This window comes from Sesamum indicum, linkage group LG10, assembly GCF_026168435.1.
Source record: "Sesamum indicum cultivar Baizhima isolate 11 linkage group LG10, ASM2616843v1, whole genome shotgun sequence".
NCBI lineage: Eukaryota > Viridiplantae > Streptophyta > Magnoliopsida > Lamiales > Pedaliaceae > Sesamum > Sesamum indicum.
Genome location: NC_142666.1, coordinates 17046647 through 17056830, shown reverse-complemented (window position 1 = coordinate 17056830; position 10184 = coordinate 17046647). Strand labels below are relative to the sequence as shown.

At 30.4% G+C, this 10184-nt stretch overlaps 1 pseudogene; it reads right to left on the bottom strand.

Annotated features, from left to right (window-relative positions):
- On the bottom strand, positions 1-650 carry LOC105172059 (mitogen-activated protein kinase kinase kinase 20 pseudogene; annotated as a pseudogene).
- Positions 651-10184: the final 9534 nt, after the last annotated feature.

The following is a 10184-nucleotide window of genomic DNA, read 5'->3' as shown; positions in this document are numbered from 1 at the left end:
TCAGAGCATCTCCGCCGTCCATCTCTTGCTTGGATCCTTCACGAAACATTTACCAAGAGTATCTCTCCCTTCCTCCGATAAACTTCTGGGGATCTCTGGCACTTCTTCACCTACTTCGATTCTCATCATCAATTCGGCGATATCTGAGCACCGCCACGCCGGATTTCCAGACAACATCTCCGCCACGACGCACCCAAGCGCCCAAATATCCACCGGAGGCCCCTGCTCACCCCCAGCGACCATCTCTGACGACATGTACAAAGGGGTGCCCCTCAATTCGAACCCCATCATGGCGCCTTTTCTCCTTCCATCCCGCTTCGCAAGCCCAAAATCGGCGATCTTCATGCGGCCATTCATGCCTAAAAGAATATTTGAAGCTTGATATCACAGTGAACGTACCCGAACTTATGAATATAGTGAATCCCTTTGAGCAAAGCCTTTGTGTATTCCCGGACTTCAATTTCCGGCATCCTCCCACCACCGGAATTCCTAAGCTTATCAGCCAAAGCGCTGCCGGGAGCATACTCCAACAACACATTATACAATTTCTCGCCCTTCTCATATGAACAACTCTCCCCAAAGCACCTAATTGCAATCCACGTTGGCGAGCTGATGTGGCTTTTTTTTCCACGACAGCTTTGCCACGTCATGTTGCCCCCTTTTTTTTTTACACCTAATCCATTTAACCGGACACGTCAGCTTCCCCCAACTTTCAGACGCTCACGTGCCTCCCTCGTGCACAATCCCGGCCGATTTAGGGTAATTTGTCCTAAAATTGCCAAATTTTTTTAATTACTGTTCTACTATTCTATTTTGGAAAAGACCTGGACTGGAAACGCCACCGCCCTTAAGAAACTGGACGAAAATTGCAATTTGCGCTTATATATACTTGGAAAATAAAATTTTTCGTTCCGTAATGTAGGATTTTTTTTACTTTTAATTTCATTAGTTTCGGGATTCTCACTCTTGATTTGATAACTTCTAACGGCGTTATGGTATTTACACTTCTGGTTCTGTTGGTATGAGATTATCACTTCTGGTCTCATAACTTTTAAAATGTAGTATTTTTGGTCCCGTGCAATCAACAACCACGTGGTATTTTACGTTCAACACCAAGCAGAAAGGTGTCATGGAGCCAAAAATGCTATTTTTTTAAAGTTACGAGAACAAAAATAAGAATTCTGTAATTAATAAGATTAAAAATGAAAAGACCGCAAGTTATTGAACAAAAAATATTATTTCACCTCCCTACACAACTATTTTGACGATATACGAATTTTAGATTCAACTCAGTAGATTTTGAGACAATTTTTGTTTGTACTGAGCCCTTGTGCTTGAGTTATTACAAAAGATTTTGAAATTAAGGTGTTCAATTATACTAAAACCAAATGTTATATGAGATAAAAAAAAAATTAACAGATTGGAGACAGTTAAACGAACAAGACAGTATTCTATAAAAATTGATCTTGGGACACGGTGTCAGGGAAGATGGTTGATGACAGTGCGCCGTCTTATCATCACATAACAATTTAAAATTGATTACTGAGTGAGCAAAGTGTCAGGCAAGATACAAAAGTATACATGATTAACTAGAAACAGTTGAACAAACAAGATCATTGTAATAAACGCTTGAATTAATTATATAATAAATATAATTTATTTATAATGTGATTAATATATAATTTAAAAAAATAATTAATTGTATAATAAATATATCACATATACTTAATAATTAATTTGATACAAGCCCACTTTAGAACCCTAATTTCTAGTGATGGAGTTCGAATTGTACCAAGCCAATATGAGTAATCGTGTCATAAAGATGATTCATGAGACTGTCCCATCTCACCCCACATGTACCAATAATGAAAAGACAAGAATATTTATAAGCATAATTTGTTTAAAGAACACATGACATGCAATCTCTAATTTTTTTTTCCCAAACAAATAATTAATAATCTATTTGCAAACTATATGACTCACAATACCGAGATGATTCTCGGGATTGTTTGGGAAAATTCCAAAGAAATATGCTTTTTTACTATAATTGATTATTATAGTTAAAAATAAAAAATTATGGTGGGATATTAATTAATCAAGATTGTGCAACGATTTTTAGTTATTATTTTTACAATCAAGGCTAAAATATTTACTATAGCTAAAAATTATGGTAAATAATTTGGCTATAGGTTCAAATGTCGATTAACCATGGCCAAAAGTTTTTGCATCGCTTTGATATCATCGTGGTAGATATAGTATAGATTTACTATGATACTTAAGCCGTAGTGATTTACAATGTAGGGAATGGGTAAATCACAACAATCGCCTCTGAAGTTTGACATAATTACAAATACCTACTTATTATTTAAAAAATTACAAATATCCCTCTGATTTAACATCCGTATAACAACGAGCTCATTCCGTTAGTTTTTCTTTCATTTTTTTATAGTGAACTATCCAACATTCTATTTTGAATTTATACACTTCTTCAGATTTTATAAAATACTTTTATGAACTAATATTTTCAAAAGATTATTTACTTTATCTACCTTTAGATTTTTTTTTACATCAAATTAAATATTTTTTTTAGTAAAAACACCACAATGGTTAAATAATCTTTTTACCTCACGATCTAAGAACTATATAATTATTTTCTATTTGAGGGAAATTGTTTTTAATTTTTTAAATAATGAGAGAGTATTTGTAAAATTTTAAAAAAAAGTAATTGTAATTTACTCACTAAAGAATAATCAATTCTTTTTGTAGTTTCAACTTCCAGTGGATTCATAGCCCCAAGGTGTGACAAAAGCCCTCCAAGGGGGATGAATGGACATCTCAATATGGCACACACACACACATACACACACAACCACAAAGATTCCCATCACTATCTTTGTTTTTCCCTTTTGTCATATGAAGTTATTCTAATAAAAGACCAACAAGTTCCCCTAATTGTGCAGTTGTTTTGCAATTGTTGTAATATAAAGGGCTAGCACATGGTCTTGCCTAAGCTAATTCTGTATTTTACCTAGAAGACTGCATGCATGCTAGGAATGGATGATTAAAGGATATATATATACATATATATATATGTATATATTGATTGGTAGCTGCTCAAAGTTGCTTTTGCCTTTTTCTCTTTTAACCATTCTCTCTATCTTTCCATCACATATATGTACACCACTTTATTCCTTCCCCCATCTTTTGACCTTAAAACACAACAAGACAGATTGGAATAAACAAGATTCTTGTACCAACAAAATTCCCACTTATTCTTCACTTTACTGTTCAAAAGAATGCCGTTTAGACATCATGTGGCCGATTGGGGTTTTCATGTAATAAGGCTATATTTGTGCCTGTAAAATAGGTTAATTAGCTGATGATGTCTTAGTCTAATGGTTAAGTTTAAGGTTGAGGTCATTTGAACAAGTTAGAAGCCGTGGATTCGAATCCCACTGAATATGTGGATATCTATATCACTTTATGTAAGTGTTTGTTGAGTTATTGTAATGTATTTGTCGTTGTTGGTGCTCTTTTACCCAAATTCAAGGTTAATTAGTGCTCTTTGAACTCATGGTGGAGATGATTGTTTGTAAAAAGAAATTCATTTCATTTCATCCCATCAATAGTTTACTGCAGACACGTGTGTGTGTGTGTGTCTGTAAGATCTAGTTTTAGTAAAAAGAAATTCAGACACAATGTTACTAGTTTTGTAAGAAGGAATATATCACATAAACTTTTATTTTCTAACTAATATATTTTATACATTATTAACTATTATTATTATACATTTGTCGGACTAAATTTAAATTGCTGCCCATTGTGAAAATCGAAATATGCACAAACTCCTTACTCCTTTTCAAATGAAATAAAATGAGATGCCAAACAATCACTGTCCTATAATTTCGAGTTTTATTGATTAGGGTCATTTCTATTTCTTTTGAGATTTGTTATAATTACTAATACTTATTCGTTATTGAAAAATTACTAAAATTCGTCTGGAATTAGCGACCGTCTAACAAACACTCCATTACAATTAGCTGTGACGATGGGGTATTTGTTATACGATCGTGAATACCAAGATGGATATCTATAATTTTGCAAACAATAAGAGAGTAATTATAAATATGACAAATGTAAGAAGAGTCCATCGTAATTTACCCTTCTTTATAGGGCTAAATGCAACTTACTCCTCAATAATATGTAAATGAGGAAAAATCCCATTCTTTTAAAAAAATTAACAAATAACCCCCCCCCCTAAAAATAAGCAAATTATCCCCCTATCAACAGTTTAGATAAAGGGATAATTTTTTTTTTATTTTTTAAAATATAGGGAATATTGTACTCATTTATCGTATCGCAGAAGGATAAATTATATTTTTTCTTCTTTATATATATATCCACTTCTATCATTCCATTTGTTTCTTGTTTTACTTCTCCTTTCCACATTTCTCAGTTGTAATGATAAGGGTTTGGTCAGGCCAATCTCACATTACAAAAAAATTGAATTTTCGTTATATTATTAACAATCACGATTTAAAAATAGTAATAAATCGATACTATTAACCACGATTAAATAAAATCAAAGCAAAAATTTAAAATTTTATCACAATTAATCAATATTTACTCTGGTTTTTTTAGCCAAAGCCAAAATAATTATTTATGTAGGACCAAAAATGTCAAGTTTCCTAAATGACAGGACTAAAAATGCCAACACTCCCTAAGGTACATGACTAAAATTGCAATTTTATTACATCATGTGCAAGTGACACGCAATTTTCCAACCAAATTGACTAAAAAAGGGTGAAACTTACCAAAATTTAAAATTACAGAACTAAATTACAAAAATCAATTCATGCAAAATAAAATATATCGCCTCATAAACTACAAAACTAAAATTGCATTCCCCCTACCCCCTTAGTTCCTGTCGACATTCTTGCATCATTCTTTTTTGGTAGTAAAATGGCTAACACATGCATACATTAATTTTCAAACACACGAAGACAACCAGGGAAAGCATTCTTGTACTTGCTCCGTCTCCTAGTGAACATCCACCATCACTTCCACCACAAAACACTAGTTATCATCATACCATGCTCACTTTTAGGTAATACATTTTAGATTATTAATGTTGTTATCATCTAACTCAGAGTAGTACTATCAACTAATTTATATTTATGGGTCCAAATCGACGGAAAAAAAAAAAAAAACAGAAACAAAGTCATTGTGTTGTTAAGACAACGACTTCGTCGTTTTTATAATAATAATAATAGTAGTAATGACAATAATAATAATAATAAACTGTTGTAGTTCCGCATCATGACATTTATAACTAAAATTGGGATCGCCACTAATTAATATAAGCTTTAAAATTAAATTTATTAAAATATATATATGTGTTTCGTAATATGTTCTAAATTAAATACATTTAGTGGTCGTTGTTCAACTGCCGGTTTATTTATTTATTTTGTTCTTAGAGTAAAACAATATTTGCATCTCATTGTATTATAAATGTCGCTATTTGATAATATTAATAATTAAGAGTCTATGATCTACAGCTATTATTGTCAACAAATTGACATAAGTAATATGCTAATAAACATGTTCTATATTTCTTTGTCATATATATTTGAATTCGTGACTTTCTAAGTTATAAGATAAATTATAATTATTTGTCTTAAAATTTGATATAATAATGAATACTCCCTCGTTGATTTAAAAATAATAAATACTACCTCAAACGAAATATAATTATGTAATCCTCAGACAGTAAGAAGTATTTTTTATCCTTGCTTTTATATTTTTAAAAATAAAATAGTTGAAAATGTAAAAAACAAATGTGGGTGGGTAAAGTAAAGAACTTGAGTAATAATACTAATTCATAAAAGTATTTTATAAAATTCAAAAGAATATATAAAATTAAAATTAATTCAGAAAATATTTTGGACAATTCACCACAATAATTATATGAAAACCTAAAGAAATGAACTCGTTGGGTGACACCACTGGATTGCAACCGCTACTTAGCATAAGCAAGCAAATATACGTAAAAGTTTTAGTTTTTTAAAACTCTTACCTAAATGTGATGCAAGTCAAGCGAGAGGTTTTATTTGCCAACGAACAAATACTACTTCTTATGTAAAATATTTTTTCGAAATATCAAATTAATTTCATTCGTTAATTCACAAAATTAATTGATGAGATAAATAAATGAAAATTGAAATAGAGCCATTGAGGCTTAATTCAGTTGGTAAAATTAAGACCCTACGACTTTATGATCATAAGTTCGAATCTCATTAATATGTGGGTATTTGATATACTTTAGAGATAATTACATTGCCCTCGTCCAATGTTTGGTGTAATTACATTTAGGTTCTCTGTGATTTGACAAATTACATCCAGTATCCCTGACGTTTGATTTCATCAAACATATAGATCCCTTATTTGTCAAAATTCATCAAAAGTTGCAGATACAAACCAAAACAATTGAATGAAAATCCATATTCGCTTCTTATTATTATTGACTTATATATGATTAAGTAAATCTTTTTTGACCAAATATTGGTATTGTTAGACGGTGGGATCTATTTATTAGACGGAAATAAAAGTCAGGGTCACAAGATGTAAATTTCTCAAACCATAGCAGTTTACATATAATTATATCAAACTTTATATTAGGGCGGTCTCATTATTCCTTTACTTTATTAATAGTTGTTAGTCTACTGAAATAGCATTCTTTTGTTGATTACAGATAATTGATATTGATATATAATCAATATTTTGGTTATTAATTATTGAAATGCATAATATAATTGTAATCGATTTACGTCTACAAAAAAAGGCTTTTCAGGGACGGAATTTCCGACAAAATGACGTCATTAACAAGAGTTCCGACAAAATTTCCAACGATTTTCGGGCCAACGGAAAACCTTTTGTAAAAGGCACTTCGGAAAATATTTTTTTTTTTTGTAATGTACTAAAATAAAAACAAAATTGCAACAGGAAAAAGCTGTAAATGGATAGGGTGTAGTTTAGCCAAATTAATTCTCCTTTGACATGTGAAAATGATAGGATAATGTAATTTAATTAGTGTGCCAACCATGTCTTCACCAAATGACATATTAATTAAATTTTCTATTTATATATTACACTATATATTATAATGAAGGATCTCAGCCTCAACAGCTCCATTGACAGACGTATTTTTTTGTTTATGTATTTTCTATTGCTAATTAATTAATTAATTACAAGTAATCAAACACAAACAATAAATACTATTCATATTAATTATTGACTAATGCTGATGGAGAAATTAAACAATTAATAGACTAACATATTATCATAGTATAAATTGAAGGAAATGGTCCCAAGAAATTATGCCATGATTTATTTCAAATGTTTTAGGCTTAAATTGGAATTTGTTTACTTATAATAGTGTAAAAAAAACAGCGCAGTGGAGAGATCATGTCTTGTTCTGTTTTGATAAATACATGACTACGTCAATATTTAAATAAATTGAGTAATTGAACAATCACTAGAAAAAATATAATCTTTTGCTACGGTTAATTATTATAGTCAAAAGAAAAACAAATGTGGCGTATACAAACCAACTACGGTCTCGCAACGGTCATTAGTTGTTGTTTCTACTAGTGTGGCCAAAACATTAGTCATGACTAGAATCATGGCAAATATTTTGGTTATAGCTAAAAATCATGGCGAATATTAGTTAATTATGGTAAAAATTTAAGTTTTTGCTTTGATTTTATCTAACTTAGCTATTATTGATTCACTTTGATTTTTAAGTCGTGGTCATTATTTATAGTGTAGTCAAAACTCAATTTCTTTGTAGTAAATATATTGATATAACAAATAATTATGACAAATTCCGACAAATTCGATGAGACAGAAACTCGTGATCTTGAATTTGTTCGTGGAATCTCAACTTTAATAATTCCCTGGAGCTCTACATGTTTATTGAAATTCAAATATCTTTTATTTTTTCTCCTATTCCAATTATGTAATTGTTTGGATATTGATTTTGCAACGTTTTCAAGAATTTGTTAGAATTAAATTAGTAGGAAGTCAAAGAGCAAATATAAAAAAGTAACATGCAAAAACATGTTGGTTTTTATTTAGAAAAAGTTGGACAAAAAAAATAGGTTATATAAAAAAAAAATTAAGAAAGCATGACTTCAACTTATATATGACCACTTATTTAATTAATTGGGACTTTCTTTGTAAATGGCGTGGATTGCACGTTAGTCTTGTAAGCCTCGACATTTGGGATCGGATCACAAATGCATACATGCATGCTTCGTATTTTGTATGTAAATAATTTAAATCAATAAGTATGTTTAAAAATTAAATAAATAATAAATTATTGTACAAAAAATATATACATATATTTGTGGGATTCAAACTCGTAAGGAATCAATTTAGCCAATTGTTGATTCTTGGGGCACGTAGATACTATAGTTTGTGCACGATGTACTGAATGGACGGATAATTAATATATAAGATATTTTTATTGCATAAATGTTTGAATTTATTCTTAAATGATCGTAAGAAATATTGATTCATTAAAAAAAATATTACTTTATGTCATAGTTAATTACTATGGTGGAAACATAAAAATTATGGTTAGTAGTAATGAACCACAACTATGGAACGACTATTAGTCGTTGTTTCAGCTGGCAATTCTGAAACATGAGTTATAACTAACGAATATGGTTAATGTTTTGATCGTAGCTAAACATATTAATAATAAATTTTTTGATCTGCTAAAATCATAAAAAATATTAGTTAATTATGAGCGAAATTTAAATATCACATTCGTTTGGTTGCTTTTAGGTAGTGATTTAAACTTATCGTAGTTTTTAGCCATATTGATTAACAATCTGCGTTTTGTAACTTTTCCTCTATTTGATTTTAGAAAAATCACAATGTATGTACAATCGATTATTCTTTTTCATTAATATTTTAAGATATATTTGGAATTAATTTCTTAACAAAAGCAAAACACTTATCGTGTAATTGGTATATAGTTAAAAAAAATAATCAATCACACGACAAGTATATTACACTTATTATGTAATTTATTTAACTCAGACTGAATCGAATTACATAAGAAGTTTCCTTCATTGTAGTTACCTTCATGTATCAAATTGGAATCCCGGATATGTCAATTTATATTGAGAAACCAAATAGAATGTATTATATTAGCATTAATGTCCTTATGCTAAAAATTAACATACATAAAATAGTCCATTTTCTCCATAACATAGAACCTCGTTTTGTTTGTGATAATTATGCATATATACCGATAAAAAAGTGTCATATCTTAATACAAAGATGAGTTCAAAAAAGAAAAAGTAAATCAATTGCAAATTATCGTATATATTTCAAAATTATCAAGAAAACATATTATTACGACTATAAAAACTTTAAAAAGAACGCATCACGTCATATTAAAAGTGAAAACATATACTATACTGACGTGATATAATCCACACTATACAGATATTTACGCACCGTATATATAAAAGAACGATCTCATCGAGCCTGCATTTCTTTCCAGTTATTCTCATAACAGGTAGCAAACTGCAATGGCTATGCCCAAAGGAAAGCTATGGAAGGGAGAAACAGCATGAAGAAATGCATGCTTGTAAATATTCACAACATTTCCCCAAAGTAAAAGCAAGTTCCGAAGATTAACATGAGAGTTGTTCCTCCTTGAAGAAAGGAAGACGGCGAGAAGAAAACTGAAACGATAAATAAACTTAACTTGACCCCAGAATTGAAACCAACCAGATTCAGATACTCCAGGAAATGCATAAGCAGATTAGCGTGCATTTTTATGTACATTATCCGAATATGTATAGATATAATTATCACAACATAAAGTGAAAGACTTTCTTGAGTAGAGGATGGGTGGCGACTGATGAATGGTGCAGCGATGATTCAAATAGGGAAAAATTAGAGTTAGAGGTCGGCAAGACGAACAGAAGCAATGGGAAGAAGAAGAAGTGTTTCCTAAAGACGTAAACTGAAGAAAAGTTCGCCACTTTTTAAAAATAAACAAAAATGATCATTTCAAACAAACCAGAGCACAAACAAACTGAATCTTCAACAAAAGCATATGTAAATCCCCACACTGCAATCTATTCAAACAGGTGATCCGATAT